Source organism: Haemaphysalis longicornis, unplaced genomic scaffold (assembly GCF_048455015.1).
Source record: "Haemaphysalis longicornis isolate Haplotype H1 unplaced genomic scaffold, Haemaphysalis longicornis Haplotype H1 scaffold_6, whole genome shotgun sequence".
Lineage (NCBI taxonomy): Eukaryota > Metazoa > Arthropoda > Arachnida > Ixodida > Ixodidae > Haemaphysalis > Haemaphysalis longicornis.
Genome location: NW_027526407.1, coordinates 2,761,511 through 2,781,893, shown reverse-complemented (window position 1 = coordinate 2,781,893; position 20,383 = coordinate 2,761,511). Strand labels below are relative to the sequence as shown.

At 45.0% G+C, this 20,383-nt stretch overlaps 1 long non-coding RNA gene across 1 annotated transcript; it reads left to right on the top strand.

The window, feature by feature from the left end:
- The first annotated feature begins 19 nt into the window (after positions 1-19).
- Positions 20-20,338, top strand: LOC144141363 (uncharacterized). The gene is made up of 3 exons (XR_013316551.1): positions 20-77; positions 2,195-2,310; positions 20,267-20,338. It is a non-coding gene; the product is annotated as an uncharacterized LOC144141363 (long non-coding RNA).
- Positions 20,339-20,383: the final 45 nt, after the last annotated feature.

The window sequence follows — 20,383 nt, the reverse complement described above, 5'->3', positions numbered from 1 at the left end:
GACGTCTTGCTTTTTTCCAGCGGGAGTAAATTTGGGATCTGATGCTAAATTGACGCCGAGATACAATCTCAACTACAGTAAGTTTTTCCCCTTAAAATTGAAAGGAGTTAGACACACAAACAGACGTTCTCGATCCATTCGTAGATGTGTCGTAAGTGGGAGCTCTGGAAAACTATCGCTATAATAACGTGTGTCTCTTAGATAGCTGTCCTGTTATAAAAATGATGAACGCCGGAGTATCCACCGGAGTCTGGCAGCTGAACGTTTTCAAGTGAAATTTCTACGCCCAATGAAGTTGCTAATAGAGGTACTATAACCATGGTCATTTCCGCACCGAATGAGAAGCGCCATCATTGCAGTAAGAAAGCAAGCCAAGGCCATTTTTCCGGAGGGAAAAATGGCTTCAACTATCACAGGTGATAGTTGAGTTGCAGGGTCAGGATATTGTACAGAAGTAAAGGTCGGGTGTCGGAGCAGGCGGTGGCGGGCTTTGCCGCCGAACAATAACGTGGGAGGCCAGCGGGTCGCCATTAACTTTATTCCATAGCTCTCCGCATGCGCAGCTGTCGAGTAACTCCTTGAATTTTGACTCCTGAAATATAGCGCGGGCGTTTTGGTAGGCTCACTAGTCCTCAAGCAAACGGCGTTATTTCTTCTAGCAGGAAACTTGCGATTTTCGCCATTAAGCGATTGAGGCTTCAACAGCTTATAAAGATATACTGAAACACCACACAGGGTAAGCTTTTGTCTTCCTACAGATAGCCACAGAGGGAGCTAAGATTAGGCACTTCTTGTACTAAGTGCATTGAAGAGGCAAAAATTTCTTCCCGTGCTATAATCAATCACACCTCACTAATGAGCTGCTATCAAAGTGCGACTACTGAAAAAAGATTTGGTTCCTACAAAAATGCAGCCCTACTTTTGGAAACCATGCGGTACAGCTTTGTTAGAAACTTCTTATTTGAACGAGTTTTTCCCGGCGGTGATAAATGTTTTTCGGTCAATCTTGTTCTACGCAGAATCTGCGCTACTATTTGGAGCTTCGCAAAAACTTACCCTTTTCGCAGGGAATTGGAACATACTCATAACGCCCGGCTTTAGACTCTTCGGTTTTATTGTATCTTTTAAATTGCCTTTCCCACTTTCCGAGCAGGGCTATGTACAGTATATTTTCACCATTTTTGAAGCACGAGGACAAATATTGTGGCACTGTGTCAAAAATACCATTTCATGTAATGTTTTACTCCTTTTGAAGAAGTTCTCAAACCCTCAATCAAAAACCACACGATTAGCTGAATTCACCAACTTGCTTTGACAACTTCAAACTTTACCTGAGCTTGGTTTGAGACGTGATTCTGTTAGTCGTAGAAAGGGAACAGAGTACCGCACCCCCTCCCCGGGCCCCGCTAACAAGTCAGTTCTATTGATTGTCTTCTAAGCTGAAAGCAAGTTTCGTAAGTAGAAATTGGTTCGGTACGTATGTGGAATACGCAATGCAAAGTTTGGTTATGTTTGATGCAGAATAGAAAGCAGAGTTTGGATGCACTATGACCTGCGAATTCCTTTGTTACGCTAACCAGATCATGGGAGCCACCCGATACTCGGTTATCTAGTCGGTTATCGGTGTGTGCTTCTATGAGGTGTGATTAAAGGAACGATCGTGCTACCATTTAGTTAACTCAGATGCATATCTTTTTAAAACGCGATGAATATTGGTTTATTTCTTGCTTGTCGTGTGCAAAAGGTGTCGGAGGTAAGTTCTCTCAAGTTCGTATCATTCTAGCACAAATTATGCTTCTCGCAACACCTGACACGGACGCAAGCCTGAGCACATGTGTGAGACTTAATGTGCAGTAGTGTGAAAAGAAACTCAAAGTAGGTAACTTAGTTAAGAATAGTAGCAACCACGCGTTTTCCACGCGTTCATATGTTGGTTGTAACATATCCCATGCACTGGTTGCCAAATTTCAGTAATAATTCCCTCTTCATAACGGATGCCTTCTGTGACCTTTAGTGTTTTTTAGTGCGCATATTTGTGTGGCTGGTGATAATAATGTAAAGGAAGTAAAAATGTTGAATGATGAAAAGAAACTTTAAGCAGTACTTTTGTTACTACAGCACATATTACACGCAAGCTCAATGATCTGTGACATCTACAGCATGTTTCCACTAGGTGTTTGTTATTTCCCTCTAGGATACAACATGCAGAAAATTTACCCAGAAATTTTGGTTTTTTGCGATTCGGCATTTCGCGCTCAGTTCCTGTCTGAGAGGAGTCTTATTCGTTACATCCTAATTTCTTTCAACGCCGTAAGTACTACCTGTCTTCATGCAATCATGTAAGAAAAGTCTAGTCGCGTTCTGTCCAATGTGTTTGCGTTTGTAAGGTTCGGGGTAGGATTGTCTTCTGCATGGTAATAATAAGAAATTTGAAATTGAATTTGATTGCTTTACCACTTCTGGGGAGGGTTGTGGGGAACCATTATCATAAAGGCGAGATACTTATTCGTATGTCACCTTGGAACTAAGACGAATACACTCGTAATGCTGTGTTTCTCCCAACGTTCAATTAAACCTCAGCCAGAGGTCTGTAAGCGCAATTGCAGGTGGTTATTTGACACCGTAGTAGCTTAGTGGCTGAGAATTACGTTCCTTAGCCTGCAGTAGCAATACGATCCGGAATACGGTGCATTGTCTTAAGAGTGTGAAAGAGTCTTAAGAGTCTTAAGGGAGCTTGTATCTAAATAAAAATTACGCCCACCTCCCCTCGCGGGAAACCTGGTGTGATGCAACGCCTCTCGGGGGGTTCCATTGGCGTTTCTGTCGTGTTGATTACGCTTATACCGTCGCATCAAGCAATCGTCGAGTAGTGCGATAGAGTGCAAGCGTAGCACGGACGACCGTCGACTGAGACCGCCGGAGCGCGGCATGCCGCTTTACATTCACAGCGCCCGAAGGAGAGGAGATCGCGGAGAGAGAGAGAGTATTGCACATGCGCAGCGCCGAGCCCAGCGCCACCCACCGGCGCCTAGCAACGGAGTGAAAGTGCGCTGCGCCAACCCGCAGCTGTTTGGAAGAGAGTGTTCGCTATCAGAGAGAGGAGAGGAGGAGAGGCGCAGCTGTGCGGGCAACGCGGGACAGACGCAGGAAGGACCGAGGGGCAAGCATGAGATGCGTTGCATCTAAAACGGCGAACTTTATAGGTGTTGTTTAAATTCACAATAATACGCAGCCGTCTGCTACGGCGGCCTTCATAGCTGGAGTGTAACTACACCCCCCTTTCCTAAAAAAAGGAGCACGCAGTGGTTCCATAAAAGATCCAAAAACACAAAAAAACGCGCACAAAATTTGCGCTTGTATACTAGGAATTGGCAATCGGCAAATCTGTAAAAGCAAAAACTAAGAAATCTTGCCAAAATAAGCTCGGCACTTTAGTGTTAAAACATCATTTTTATTGGAAACTCCTTTTAAAAACGCATTGCCATCGCGAAATTCGGCATCTGCAAGTACAGAATTTATTTCCAGGGTTTTAAGACACCTGATTTCACCATCAGTAGTTTTAGGTGAATCCTCATTAGGAGCGAGATTTTCACACGTTATAGCAGAATATAGTAAAGCAGCTCTCCCAACTATAAAAAATGGTTTTTGGTCAGCAATGTTCCTCATTTGTCCAGTGCGATCAAGGCTTTAAAATGAAGACATGGAAGTAGCGAACTGGTTTAGAAAATACCAGTAGTATTTGACGCTCAACAAAAATGATAAAGATGAGAATACGTTTCTAGGCATTATCCTGTTACCCAAAAGTTTTTTCAAGACGACAAAGCAATTGCTTTTTTTTTAGCAAAACGTTTCGGCAAGGTTCGTCTCTCGTGATGTGCAATCAAACAACAAATGGAATTGCTTTACCTCTTTTGCGTTCGCTCATCAACGTCAATTTTTAAAGGTGCATTACCACTTTATAAAAGTAATAAAGCAGCACACTCTATGTAAAACTATTATTGTTTCCCCAACTGCTTTCGGCAAAAGCGCACAATAATGCGACCATATTGTTGCGACTTATTCAGAAGAGAAAATTTGTTTTTCGCTATTTGAATTGAATTGAATTGAATTGAAAAGAAGTTTTAATAAACAAACATGATATGGGTACACAGTATATACAGGAGGAGGTCCCATGGTTATGAAAACCGCAAGCGGGACCTCCTATACAAATTAACAAAATGACTAAAAAATTAAAATGACAACACTGGTAAACGTAATAGAAAAGAGTACTGAACAAATATTCCAAAAATCAGCTGGGACAATAGGAAGAAAACTACAATAAGACGCGTCGCATCACTGTAATGAAGACAATAGGTAGAGTTTCATTTTTTTCTTGAAGGGTATGACACAATGAGAAGATTTAATGTCCAGGTTTAAGGTATTCCACATGTGCAAGCAAGAGAACTGAATAGTTTGTTTACCGAAGTTAGTTCTTACTTTGGGAAGTACAAAGTTGTTGCGAGAGCAGAACCGAGTGGAGTTTGGGTTAGAGATAGTGCTAGGAGGGAAAATAGATATCAGGAGTCCACAACGCAATACTTTGAAGAACAAAGTGCCAATATTTAGCTGGTAAAGACAGAGGAGGGGCAAAATCGCAAGTTCAATGAACAGAGCAGTAGAAGAAGATAGACGGGAAGAAAAAGTAATGATTCTTAAAGCTTGTTTTTGGAGTTTTTGAAGAGTCCAGAGATGATTACAATATGCGCTGCCCCAAGACAATATACAAACATTCAAATGACTATGAATAAACGCATATTACATAGTTACTAATGTTTTTATATCAAAGTAGGATCGAGCCCTGAGCAGGGCACGTATTCCATATGAAACCTTTGTACAAATTGAATTTACATGGTAATGAAATTTGAGATGGCTATCCACAATAATTCCAAGAAAACACACGCGACCATTAGACGGAATCAAATCTGCGTTGATGTATAAATTAGGGACGGGAAGTAGGTGTTTTTGAGGGGAGTGAAACGGAAAAAACAGTTTCCTTAACAATATTAACGAGCCGGTTACAAAAGCACCATTTCTGGATGGCAAACAGGTCATTCTGCAAATTGCACATCAAAGTGTGCTGATTACGATGGGATGACACAATAGTGGTATCATCTGCATAGAGAAAGCAACTGGAGTGATGAAGGCAAGAAGGGAGATCATTAATAAAAATTAGAATAACAAGCGGCCTAAGATGGAGCCTTATGGTCAGAATTGGAGTCATTGACATATCCGACTTGGGATCTATTACTCAAGAAACTCTTTAGGAGTGATAAAGGGGGTCCCGAAATACCATACGATTGTAATTTCAAGAACAAAATGTTATGATCAATTGTGTCGAAGGCTTTGCTGAAGTCGATGAAAACAGCCCCAGCTATGTCACCGCGATCGACCACAGACTTTACCATATCAGTGAAGCACGCGATGGCAAGGTCAGTAGACAGTCCTTGCCTGAAGCCAAATTGGCAAGGAGACAAAATACTAAATTTGTTATAATAATTCGTCACTCGAACTTCAATTATTTTTCTAAAATTTTATCAAAAAACAGTAGAATTGCAATGGGTCTGTAATTTTCGGGGAGTGAAGGGTCGCCTTTTTTAAATATAGGGATAACCATAGGGATAACCTTAGTAATCTTTAATGGCGAAGGAAAAATTGAAGTTTTAAAGACCAGGTTCAAAATATGACTGTGGACTGGTGACAAAATCGCGCTAATCAACTTAATCTGCTTGCAATAAATGCCATCAAGGCCAGAACCTGTAGTTTTTAACGAGGAAATGATCGATTTGATTTCTCTGGCACAGGTTGGACGAAGAAAGTACGATTGTGCGCATCTCTCATAACGCGGAATACCATGAGATGGATCAGTGTTGCAGAAAATGTTGGAAAAATGGTCACTAAAAGCATTCGAGATGGCAGCAGAGTCTGTAATAACAGAGTTGTTATAATACAAGGACAATACGTTATTTGGACGGTTTCCCGCGTTGTGAAAATCATTGAGCAGCTGCCACTTTTTTTTTCGTGTTGTTGTTAGCCTGTTGAATTTGTTTTTCAAAATAGATGCGTTTTGCTTTTTTTAGAACTGAAGGAAGTATATTAGAATATAATCTGTATCAATTTTTTAGTCTTTCATTGAAAGGTTGGCGTTTAGATTTCTTATACAAATTGTCTTTTTTATGTAATGAGCACAGGAGAGAATCAGTAAGCCAAGGGGAACGGGAAAAACTATATTTTCTTTTAGAAGAACAGAGGGTAGTACTTTCATTAACTGCCGCAATCACAACGTTCCATAACTCATCCAGAGCGTCTTCAGGGTTAGATAAACTAAGAATCCGAGACCAGTCCCTACTAGAAATAATGTCAATGAATGTTTCCTTCGAAAAAACGGGTTTGGATTTATGGTTTGATATGGAATGATTTGACAGCTTGAAAAACAGAAATATCGGGTAATGATCTGTAAGGGATGTTTGAATTACACCAACAGTAGGGGAAATTGGCAAATTTGAAATAATGTGGTCCAGTAACGTATGGGGGCCGTGACTAGGACAGCGGGTGGGAACAGAAAGCAATGACTGTAGTCTGTAACTACAAAAAGAGCTTATGTATTCCAAAGTGCTAGAACTACTACAATCAAGAAGGTTGACGTTTAAATCACCTAAAATGACTACGTCTTTTTTTTCGAACGATAATTTATCAAGAATGATAGAGAAAGCACCGCAGAATTGTAAAAAGTCAGAAGAAGGCGACCGATAAATACACCCCAAAACAGTTTTTGTCATTACGAGATGAATAGATGGAATCAAGTTCAACCCATACGCATTCACAATTTGCGACATTAATGGTTAGATCGTGACGTCTACGGTAACTAATATCGTTACGTACACAAGCAGCGGAGCCACCAAAAGGGGCGTCAGACCAGTAACCGTATTCGCAAGAGTACCCTGGGATGTCATACAAATTCTTATCAGCCGGGCTGAGCCACGTTTCAGAGAAGCAAACTGCCGAGAATGAATGATTTAAGGATTGAAGAAAAGCCACGATATCTTCATAGTTTTTACGTAAGCTGCGAGCATTAAAGTTGACAGCAGAAAATCTGTTAGCGCAAGTTAAATTTCATTCAGCTTCTTTAGGGCTAAGATAAGACATGATGGAGGCAACAGAGTTGACTGATTAAGGATTATGACGAAAAGACATTGAGGTCATTTTCGCGAATGATGCGAAAAACACGGCCCACGGTAGATTTCCTTGCCTTGATGGTGCCATTTTCGGTACACAGATAAAGCCAGTTGTACTGCCTTTTTAGAGCAAGTGCCTTAGAAAAAAGAAGCTTGTTTTCCACCGTTAGATGCTCATTGACGTAAACTGGCTTCTGCTGTGTTACAGGAAATCCGAGACAAGTTGTAGTTGGGCGGGTCTTCCGGGCTTTGGCGAGAAATTCTGATCGCTTGTCACGGGGGCCGAATCTAACAACTATATTCATTTCATTCGCCTTTCGGGTTGGTACTCTGTGGGCAGTGTCAATGTCCTCTTTCCTCAGCGGGCACTCGATCTCCTTGCCGAGCAGGTCTAATATCCCGCGGCAATCCTCATCTTTAGTAACTGGAACACCTCTGATTTCAAGGTTGTTCGCGCGTGAGTACTGCTCGAGTTGAGCAACCTTGTGTTCGAGAGCTTCATTTTTGGCGATTAGTTCATGGTTCTTCCCAACCAGGCTCGAATTTTCGGCTTTAGCTGCATCAAGTGCGTCGCTTATGAATTCAACTGATTTTTCGAGTTCAGAAAAATCACCTTGTAGCTTTTTCAAATTAGCTGGATCGCACACAGTGACAGCTTTTAAAGCATTCAACTCATCAGTAAGACAACGGAGTTGTTTTTTCATAGAATTCTTAAACTCTTCAAAATCTTTAGCTAAGGAGGCAACAGTAGGCGCCATAACACCAGGAGCGATCCCAGGCAGCGTTAGCAAGTGATCATCCAGGCAATAAACAAAGGAATTTGGTCTTTAACTGTCACAAGGCAGGGTGATTTTTAGCGGCGAAACCATGGCAGCTTCGCAGCCTCAGATGGCTCCCTAGAGTGTGGCCAGCACGCAGGCTACGTCGCTTTTAAATGCCCAGCAGCTTGATGCGATGGCAGCGAACAGAGGGCAGATTACGACTGCGGTGAGGGCATCCAGGAGGAGGGGGGGAAGCGGCTGGTTGCAGATTTCCAGGCGAGTGCGCAGGGGGCGGTCAAAGAGCAGCAGGAATGCCAGCCAGTGATGAACCTGTGACAAGGCAGGGTGATATTTAGCGGTGAAACCACGACAGCTTCGCAGCCTCAGATCGCTCCCTAGAGTGATTTGGCATGTCATAAGTAATGTCCAAATAGAAAGCAGCGAGTAGTGGCTTAATCCCTGACGAATTAGAAAACACGATGTCTCGCTGAACACAAAAATAGTGGCGTTCACATGCTACGGCTGCAATAGTGTTGGAGTCCCAAAAAGACATACTTTCATATAATCCCATCAGTTATGGTGAGATTTGTACAAACAAAAAAAGCGGGGTTCCTCCAAAATTTGCATGACTGAAGTGGCGTTTGCATGGGCAAATATCTACGGTAGTGGTTTTGCTTAGTAAAACAACGTGCTCTTAATAACGCATACACTTTAAGTCAGCCTATTGCATACTCCACATATTCTTTTCCTTCGGGCCTTTATGCGCTAACACCACCAAGATGCCATACAATAGAACGGCAAGCTGGGTTTACTTTCACCGTCAAACCCAAGGCAAAAGGACATGATGTGTGTTTAATTTATTCTTCTATTTTATTACCACGCAACAACTGCCTGCCCCCATTAGGCCCCAACTGTCCGTTTTTCTAAGCTATAAACTGTTTCCGAGCGCCGGCGATGCACGCCCGATATATTTTAAGCTTTCTTACTTTCAAGAATAAAGAATTTTTTTAAAGCATTGAATGCACTTGAGCGCAATTTCAGCAGCCCGTCATAGCAAAAAAGGAGCACGCGATGGTTCTGAAAAAATCCCTAAAACACACAAAACGCACATATTTACATTTACATTTTTGGCATGCATCGAACCACATTCAGTGAATCAGTGCAGTAATTTCTCTTGTCCCTTGTCCTTGGTCTTGTCATTTCGTTTTTTCCTCCCCATATGTATTCGTGATGCCAGAAGGGGTCGGCATTGCAAAAGCAGTGCATCTGAAGTTACTTAAAGCTACAAAAATCACTCTTAAAAATATCGAAATTTCATATCGCAATATCACGTAGGGTATGTTTGAAAAGTAGAGGTCATCGCCTTAAGAAATACAGGCGCTGGTGAACGACCTATACGCCTCGAGCGCGGCCTGTAGGGGCGCCACTGAAATCCCCCTAGCGGCCCGTTTCGAAAGCTGGCGCGGGAGTCCGCGACCCGCTCCCCAGTGCCGCCGCTGCTTTTGCGGCACGTTCACGACTGAGATTTACCGTTTGCGGGCGTTTGAAATTCATGTTTGTGTGGAGCAGTCACTCTGTTCGCAAATGGGGTGTGTATACGAGAGTGTAAATGTTTCAGACGCGATCTTAGTGTGGTATTTTCGGTCTGTATAAGCGCCAGGTGTGTGTCACAGGCCAGCGTCGCGGAACCGGCGTATGATGGAGCCGATTGTAGTACACTGACCTGAATTTACTATCCGTGTCTCCGTAACCACCGGTTCCTCAGATGTTCATGCTACGGCTATACACTACGATTTAAATCGGTTTTGTGCGCTTACGTAATCAGCGGAGCACTCATACCTGACAGCACACCAGTTACGTTTGCCAATATTATACCTCAGATATTGATCACCACCATTTACAAGCCAGTCTGTGTTAATTTCGGGAATATTCAACAAAAGTACGATGGACAATGATCAGCACACGACAGAGTCGTCTTGTCGTGAGGTGCGCGCCCGCAGACCTTCATTTGCTACATATATCCTCTGCGAGCAGCGCGGAGACGGGCTTACAATATAATCCGCGTCCGCGACTGAATGCTTCTTCGAAATATCGTCATATGACACAGGGAGCCTGCAGAATAAACCAGAAACTGAAATCATAGGGCCTTATCACATACCACACTCTTCCAACGACACATTTCATTGCTTGTTGAACAGCCTACCCTGTATACTTCCAAAAATGCGCCCGCCGTACGATCAGCTCTTCGTTGAAGTAGAAAAACAAAAGGAAAGTGAACGCGAGATTTATGTGTGGGATTACTAAAACGTTCATTGCTTGATTCCGCTCCGCATTTGTACACGGCGTCCCCCTCCCCGCACCCCCCCCCCCCCCCGATTTTTCGCGAAATAGCAGTGCATTTCGCGTATAGTTGGTCTAGTGAAACCTACCTGGCTTAAGTTTAGACGAACGTCTTTAGCATGGCAGAAGTTGCACTGTTTTTTTTTTTTTCATTTCCGTTAGAGCTATTATGTTTCTAAATTCCGCATTGGCACAGCATTTATTTTCCTGTGGTTTCGTTTCCTTGGTTCTTGCTATATGGCGTGTGTGGGCACATATTTAACGACGCACAGGCTTGGAATATACTTTACATTTTCGCATGGTTTATATTCTTATAAAAGGCATGAGTCATTGTCCGGGATTGGGTAATCACATCCCCGAAACATACTTTTCTGCGGCGTATATATGCGAAACGAAGCCGCATTCGTTGTCCACGCTGCAAAATGAAGCCAACCTCTCATTGTGCCAGTATCAGGTCTAAACGAGGCGTCAGTAGAATTCATTTGTGCCTGATGTTTTGGAGGTGACAGGGATGATATGTTGCTGCCGTCGCCGACGCCCGGAAGAGCGGCGACGAAGCGCGCAGAACCGCGTCCCCGGGTAGCTCTTGCAGGCGATCGCGTACTCTACGAAGACGCAGCTGCTTTTTAAGTGACCTACACGTACTCTTTGCCTATAGTAGTCACCATAACAAGTTTTTTTTAGGGTGCGGAAAAGCGAAAAGAAGCGAAATAGAACCAAAACACTGCACGAACCCCTATCAGTAACGCAGCGCAAATCCCGTCAGCGCCGCGGAGAAGCGGCGGCAGGCGGCGCAGCGATCGCAAAGCTCGAGGCGTATAGTAATAAAACGTAGGTTTAGTATACATAGTGAGGCCACATGTGCAGGCGATATCTGTGTGCACACTAGTTATTTTATGTAGGTTAACTAGGAAAAGTCTAGGTATCTGTATTGCTCGATAAAACTTGTGTTCATGCCACAGAAAACTACCCACGGACGGCGCCCATATTGCTCAACTGCCCATAAAAAAACACACCAAAATTGGCACAGAAACGCCACCAAAGTTAGAGTTTAAATTATAACTAGAACGATTTCTGCTTTAATATATTTGCCTTTGCTTGGAACCGCTTTTTTCCGGATGGATACGTGGACGTAACCACGGAATTGTCAAGGTTTTGCATTAGATCACCAGCAAAAAAAAAACTATCCCTATGTTGAAACGACAACGACAGGGGAACGCGACACTTTTCAAAATCAAGGTGTACACCAAACAAAGAACCCATTTTATTCGATGCTGTTTACTGCACTGGAATTGTGCTCTGGAGTGCTTTACTGATGAAGTTATTCCACTGCTTTTCTAAGCGCTCAGTTATCGTTGTCCGAAGACCGAGGGGTGAATTTTTGTCTAATTTTCATGTCTGTGCACCTCTGACCAAATCCTATCTGGTTCGACCGTGCACGAACCACGCAATCCGATAGACGATGGCTTCATTATGCGAGGTACACGGGTTCGATTAAGACAACGAGAAGCAAGTAACTTTTTTCACTAATCCCACGATTATCATCGGCAAGAAAGCTGCCTTTTCTGCAGTGCGGTTTGCTTTTACAACAGGCGACACCACTAAGAGGCGAAATGCTTCGCTCCAAAATGTTTATTATCCGAGCCTTGTTAAGGTAAACCAGATACAGGGAATTGTGAGAAAATGTGTGTAAGATGCCTAGAGTAAGAATTCAAAAGGTTTTATTATAGAATTTACGCGAATGGCAATTAGGTGAGAAGCAAAGCACGTTTCGCGCATAGCGTGAGTGTTGGGCTACAAAGGGAGACTGGCCAGCTGGGTTTACGTTTGCCGTCTAACACTGGGTAAAGGGACGTGGTTTGTGCGTTTAATGTAATATTCCGTTTTACTAGCATGCAACAAGTGTATGCCGCAAAGAAGCAAGCGGTGGGTTTAAAAGAGACCCAAAAACACAGAAAATGCGCAGTCAAAGTGACCGAAACAGGAAAAACATGCCGTAAAAAAAAGGAAGGATGAATGATACTACCATGACACATTCGCAGCAATAAAAGCGTGCTACTCTGGGAACCACGCCACACCACTGTATACGATGAACATGCTGCATTTAGGGCGACCCTTGTTCTAGTAATTTCACCATGCGATGTATGCGGTGATGGAGTCCGCACGGCCTGAATTACAAGAAACTGCTTAAGATTCTGCCGCACAGGACCCGTACAAAATGGTCCCGGACGAAATGGCCCCGGACAATTTCCGGACTCTATTATTCTTGTCAAAATGGTCCAGGACAAATTGGTGCCAAGTGGAAACACAGGCAATATGGTCCAAAGGGAAAACCGGTACGAAATTGTTTCGCCAGCTTGAAGCGGGAACTTCATGGAGCGTTTCGGTGTGAGTTATGACAGTTAATCTGAGCTCCCACATTAGTTACTAACCGATGGAATGTTTCCTCGTATTGTTCGTTTGTTATCGTTAGTATTATATTTTTTTATGCAACCCGCCCTAGCCGAGATACAGTCCTTTCCTCACATGACGTTTTGGCATAGGCCATATAGTAGGAAGCGGGAAGTGAAGGAACATCCAGTAACACGGAGAAGCGGGCATCCAGGCAGGTGATTATTTAGGAAGAGGGTTCTCATATCATAGACGAGATTCCAGGAAGACGGGTGAGTATTATTCCTCCTGTTTCCTGTTACACCGGCTGATTTTTCTGTAGCTGATATAGAAGAATTTGATTTTACGTTAAAATTGAAAGGTGTGTGCCCTATAAAAAACGAAATTTTGGGTATAATTTTACTCTTGAGTTTAACTTTAATTTAATCACCACCGATGGTGCTATGCTTTTGCAAAACGGTCATTTTTGCAGTCACATCAAAGTTAAAGAAGAGGCGCTGCAATGACCCTGCAGGCAAAGGGAACTTCACAAGACGAAAGTAAAAATTTTGACTAACAAATGTGCTCTTGAAGAGCAGGGATGAGTCAACCTGCTTTCACTTACAAAAAGTGTTCACATTACTTGACAAACGTGCAGTTGGAGTTAACAATAGCAAATATAGTCTTCAGCAAAATACATCCCAGCACAATGCAACCGAATATGAGCGATGTAGGACCGTGGGTCATTATACCTCACTGCAGACTATATTCAACGTGTGAAAACAAAAAAAAAAGAAAAAGGAAATAAACCAAATTTTTTTTGCGCCCCTATGAGAAAGTTTAGTGTGGATGATCCAATGTTGCCAGATGACCTATTGTAAATAGGCCCATGACAAAAACCATGTGGCGAATGGGCCTATTCCCGTAGAAAATCGGGCAGTATATCAAGGATTACCGCCTTGTCATCTTGCTGCAGCTTAATTTTACACCTGAAAACTTTATATATACTGCGAACATTAGCAAGATTCTTCCATTTGCGTCATTCACCTAAAATACAATCGATACAGGTACTGACGACAGCAAGCCGCGGGAGTCCTGCCTGACCCGGCAAAAACTTCAGCAATAGCGAACTTGCCCATATCGAAAGACAAAAAAAATTCCCGCGCCTTCCCGCGAGGGGAACACGAGTAAATGCAGAGCATTGGGGGTCGTTAACGCGGCGTAAAGTCGCGTTAGGGTGGGTAGTTGGGTCGTAGTTGCGTTGGTGTTGGTTTGGGGTAGAGGGAGGAGAGTAAAGTCGGGTTAGGGTGGAGCGAGCGTTAACCAAGGAAGGAAGGAGCAACGCAGTGACTGAAGCACGAGCGACCGCTAGCCGCTTTATATTTGCAGCGCTTGCAGTAGAGGGAGAGCAGTACGGTGGGGGAGAGCGCGCATGGGCAAGCAGCGCGCGCCCTTCCACGCCCCACCGCGCTGCTATCACGCACATGTTACGCCGAGACCGCGACGGAGCGAACGGGCTGACTATGACGCACGCGCGCGCCAGCTGCTGTTGAGAGAGAGGAGGGAAGGAGGAGAGGCACACCTGCTGCGGACGCGGAGCTGTGCCGCGGACGCCGTCCGACGCAGGAAGAGGCGAGGCTAAGAAATGCTCTGCATTTAAAAAGGGCGTGCGAAGATTTTTTGGACTGTACGCCCACTACCGCCACTTGGTCGCAGACTTCGTACGCATTGCAGAGCCACTCACGCGCCTGACAAAAGATAGCACCCCTTTCAGTTTGGAAACCGCCCAAGAAAAAGCATTCTGCGAGCTGCAACAACGCCTGCAAGACCCGCCCATGCTGGCTCGTTTCGACGAAAACGCCGAATGGAAATGCATACGGACGCCAGTGATATCAGCTTGGGGGCCGTCCTCGTCCAAAAGCAAAGCGGTTGCGAAAAGATAATCGCCTATGCCAGCCGTGGTCTGTCGAAGGAGGAGAAAAACTACTCTGCCTCCGAGAAAGAGTGCCTGTCTATCATATGGGTCATTTCAAAATTTTGCCCCTACGTGTAAGTAGACCGTTCAAGGTTGTAACCGACCACGATGCGCTGTGTTGGCTCGCCAATTCGAAGGACCCCCCCGTCCGTCTTGGCGATGGAGCTTACACCTACAGGAATTGGACGTTACAATTGTCTATAAATGCGGCAGGAAACACTCCGATGCCGACTGCCTGTCCCTTGCCCCCGTCGACTCACCACCTCAAGACTCCGATGCCGACAGCGCGTTGTTAGTCGTGACGGAGAGCGATCTGGCCACCAAACAGCGTGCCGACGCCGAGTTACACGTCATGATCGACAACCTGGACGGGCGCAATATAGCCGTGCTTAGGGCTTTCAAACGAAACTTACCAGTATTCAGCCTCAAAACGCTGTCCTCGTGAAGAAAAAGTTCAGCCCCGCAACGAGAATGAATTAACTTCTTGTTATCCAGGCAGGTCTTCGTGACGAAATTTTGGAAGCGTGCCAGGACAATCCGTCTTCGGGACATCTCGGAACAGCTCGCAAAATCGGAAAAATCAAGGCGAGGTGCTGCTGGCCCCGCCTTACATCCGACGTCACCCACTACGTCCGGAGCATGCCAACGACGAAAAACGCCGTCCACGAGACCCGCCGGACTTCTGCAGCCGATTGCCGTTCCATCGAGGCCCTTCCAACAGATTTGAATGGACCTTCTGGGCCCGTTCACTACTTCACGATCCGAGAACAACTGTATTGTCGTAGCGACAGACTACATGACGTGCTATTCTGAGACCACTTCTCTCCCGAGAAAGACTGCGGAAGAAGCGCAATGTTCTTCAGGAGCCCCTCAAGTCATAATCACGGACCACGGAACGGCCTTTACTGCGGAGCTTATGGAAGGAATCTTGCGCTACAGAAACACGAATCACCAAAGAACGACGGCTTACCACCCCCAAACCAACGGAGTAACGGAACGTCTGAAAAAAAAGATCGCAGATATGCTGTCTATGTACGTCGACGTTCAACATAAGACTTGGGACGAAGTCCTTCCGTATGTCTCGTTTGCGTACAACACGGCTATCCAGGAAACTACGCAGATGACACCGTTCGAGCTTATCTACTGAAGGCGGCCGACTACGATGCTTGCCGCTATGCTTCCAAACATACAGGATGAGGACCTCAACGCCGACGTCTAAGGATACCTTCAGAGTGCGAAGGAGGCCCGCCAGCTCGCTCGAGTTCGTACAACGGACCAGCAGCTGGTGTATGCCGGCCGCTACAACCTCCGACGCTGAGACTCCGAGTACTACCCAGGGAATCGTGTGTGGGTTTGGACTGCCATCTTACGACGCGGACTCAGTGAAAAGCTTCTGGGACGGTACTTCGGACCCTACCGGATTTTACGACGTGTTGGCCAACTTGCGAGGTGATCACCGATGGTAATGCCGGAACATCACGAGGACGCACGCGGCCCGAAGTCGTCCACATGGGTCGCTATAACCTTTCTACACACGATGACGAACTTTTAGTTTTTACTTGTTCAGACTGTCGTTTCTTTTAGCGTCGGGTCACTGCACTCTTAAAAGGGGGGGGGGGGGGTAATGCCATGAAACATGCATTGGGTGTGTTTATTTATGTTTTACTTTTACCGCTCGGCTGCGCCAGTCTTTGTTATCGGTGTGCCAAGGGAAGCGCGTGTTTTATTCTTTCTTTCTATGCCGCATGTGTTATCTCTTCTGATAGGGAGAGCGTTCCGAACTAACGTGAACAGGCTAGAATAATCTCCTTTGTTCTGAATGCAAATCGACCGTTCCAGAAACACTCCCACCCAAAGATAAATTCTCGCGGAGCCGACACCGCAGCATTCGATTCGACCCGCCGAATGCCGCTTCGCACGTCACTTTGCCGCTGTTTCGCCGCCTGTGTATTCATTGAGTTGTTCGGGGAGCACAATTTCGCACCAATAAACTTGTTTTCCTTCGACAACTGCGTGGTCTTTGGTTTCGTGATAACATGCAGAATGTATTCGTTCTCAACTTGCTGCAGCTTTATTTTACACCACGAAATTTCAAAAATATTGCTAAACATTTGCGAGATCCCCCTTTTTGCATCACGCACATAAACTGCAATCGTTGCAACAGGTATTGACGACTTTTTAATGGGTGGGAGGATTGATTTGGGACCATTTTGTCCGGTTTTTTACTTGAGACCATAGTGTTCGGGACCGTTTTGTGCGGGGCTCTATTGCCCGAGAACAACTTATCCGGGACCTTTTGCTCCGGAACCATTTGTCCTACACCCTGCTGCACAGTATATCGGCATATCCGTTTTACAAATCCTGACGGCGGTTTTCGCAATTCGCGAGATCATAAAGAATGCTTGGGTGTCACAGGTTTTGTATAAAGTCGTAATACTACTCGTTCATTTAAAATATCTCAAAACATTTTCACGGCAGTTACAAGGCAAGTACTCTAATTATTGTTACATTGCTGCCGAAAACTTCGGCAAGCAACGTTAAATACGGAGATGGTTTATTGAACAGCTTCGGGGGCTTCCTGGGTGTTCCTGCTTCCTCCAGGTCAGAAGGTCCTGATGCCGGTGTCGGCAACTGGCTACTTTTTGTTTTATAAAGAGAAAGCTCTACTAAGCTACATTTTCGAAGGTTCTTCATTGCGTCGCAATTTCCTTTAGAAGACAGCGCACAGCTTGCGTGTCTTTTCTGGTTTATCTTGCTTGGAGCTTGGCTGGTGCGGTATCACGTCACTACGGAAATGCTGCTTTACCTGCTTCGTATCCCCAGTGGCAGTTGGGCCTTCTGTGCTTGCGTTTCACCGCGAGAAAACCCCGTGATTGATTGATTGTAGTGTTTAACGCGCCTACGCAGCGCAAGCGATGGGGCACGCCGTAGTGGAGGGCTTCGGACTATTTCTGACCACCTGGGAATCTTAAACATGCGCCGAAATCTCGTACACACGGGCGTTTTTGCTTTTTGCCTCCATCTGAAAAGCAGCCTCCGCGGCCGGGAATCGAACCCGCGACTTCATGCTCAGCAGCAAAACGCATTAGCCACTGAGCCACCGCGGCGAGTATTCGAGGGAATGGGGACTGGTATGTAAAAATTCCCCGCATTTCCCCGAGGGGAAGAATGTGAAAGTGCGAATGCACGAGTTGAATTTGCGTGGTTCGGTAATGTTCGCGAAAGAGAGATCACACACACACACACAACTACAAAGAAAGAAAGATGCATTTATTCACTGACACCTATTTGTGTTGTCGTTGTACTTGATTGCTAGAGCGGATCTCAGCTTTGAAATTTCGTGTCAGTACTCCTTTAAGCAGGTGCATTAGCCCTTCTCACGCCCGATTCTTGGCCAATCTCCCACGTGGGTATGTGCCATGTCAGCGGCCAGGCAGCGCGCGCCCATCTCCCCCCGTTGCCAAGGTAGACGAGGAGATTCCTGACCAATCCCCCACGTGGGTATGTGCCATGTCAGCGACCAGGCTGCGCGCGCCCATCTCCACGTGCGCGGACATCGCCGGTGGACGCAGGTTCAGGGTCGCTTAAGCAGTGCATTGCACTTAAAAGAGTCCGCTGACTGAACTTATGTTAAACGAGACAAAAACCCAGGATGAACACTAAAAAAACGCTGCTTTGCCGAGGACCTGTTCGAAGTCTCGTTAGCGATGGTGCACCTGTCGTGGTGTTTGTGCTGAGTCGTCATGGCAAGCAAAAGAATGACTGTAATGTATATAGCTATAGGCTACGGCTGGGTTTAAATGTGAGCAAAGGCAAACTTTCGCGAATACCTGCCTCAACTGCCATGTGATAGTAACACGCCGGCATCTCTAGCGGACTAACCGTTTGCTGCACAGCACGCGCATGAATGCTTTGTGCTATGTCGCCTTGTTGTACCTGTGGCATGGAGTTGCTTCACCACATCTGCCCTGTTTCACGGGAAGTTTTCGTAAGTTTGACAGTGGCACTGCTGAAAATGAAAAAGTCTGGAGACAAACCACTTGGTCCTCTCTAATTAATCCTTATAATGACCTGAATGTGTTTACATTTACATGATACTCATGGTAAGAAAGCGAACAACGGAGGTAACGCGTCTGAATGCCAGGGCTTCCATGGCGCAATTAGTAGAGATTTAGGCACGCCTTCTTATTCTGCTTCCTCATTCACTAGCTCTCCAATTGAACTGCATGACTAGGGTGAGGATGATTGGCGAGCCAACAAGAAAAAAGTAAGTAAATCTATACCACAAAGATTGAAGTGGGTTAGGCAAACAAGGTATGCACCCTAAACACATCTACCCGCCCCCGCAACAATGTGTCGTCGAAGACCTTTTGAGAGACGCCATTGTAGTGCATCTCGACGGGAATCAGCCTCGACTTCTGCCCACGTGACAGGTGACTTCTGCATGGTCCTCTCGAATACCGGCTAAGCGCCAGGGACTGGGAACATACTCTTGTAATTAGCACTGAGATTTTGGTGAGAGCCAACGTGATTTAGGATACGCGTGGTAACGACTCCGCAGTAAGAAAGGATCGACGTAGATGATTAGCAATGATCATTTCTCCGTAACATTAACAAAATTTATTGGGGATGCGCAGAACAACTTAGAAAACATTGTATATCACGCTGATATACCTGAGTGCAACGCTTCACGTCCCTCCTCAATTTATCTTGTTCGAAGGGCCAAGCATGGCGCTGTCAATCACAGCCATCTGTTTATATTGTCTTCGCTAAGTATAAGTTTGGCCTTAGGTGTGATGAGTGAATGTTGTTTCTAAAAATATGAAGTATGCTTAAAAACTCTAGTCTAACAATAAATGTTTCATTCCTTTGGTGATTTTATTTAAATTCAAAAATTTTAGTTTCCCTAAAGGGTTGAAAACTAAAATGAACAAGATATACATATCGATAGTAAATAAAGCTTGAGATTCTTTTTCGTAGTGTTGACTAGCAGTTTTTAATTACTTTCGCCGTTTAACACGATTCGGATTCGGTTGACTCTTATAGATCGTGCAGAAGCCGTAGGTACCATTACACTTCACGTAGCACGGACGATAACTTCGACGATATGTGCAAACACATGCTATACACCCCCTGTAGCTCATGAGCATGATATTATCTGAATAAACGACGCCTTAAAACGAGTGGGAACGCAAAGATCAGCCGTTGTGCAGTGTGGGGTGTGCAGGTGGCCGCTGGCTGAGGCGAGGAGAAGGAAGGCTCGGAAATAGACAAGGGCAAAAAGAAATAACACGAGACGTGCGTCGACTAATTTGTCCTTTGAAATGCCGCACTCTTCATTGTCAATAACAGCTACATCCACATGCCCTTCTGAGTGCCTGGTGTTTTGTGCTGTTTTTTTGTTCTTTCGGGAAAAGGTCTTGCTGGATCGTCTCACCTACTGCTCACGGAATAATAGTTTGCCACCTTACAAGACGCCTAATTTATACAAGCCACACATACCGAAAATACCTCGCATACAGATTACTTTTTGAAACAGATAATTTGCTAAGGTACCACAAGTTACTTCAATACCTTCTCCGCATGCACTTTTATTGCCTTCAATTCAGGTAAACTTGCGGTACTTAACCGTGACCGACCCAGAGGTTGAACTTAGACTTCGGGCTATCGAGATACTCACGGTGAGTTTGTTCCTCTTGTTGCTCGTAAGCAAATGTTTCTCAGGA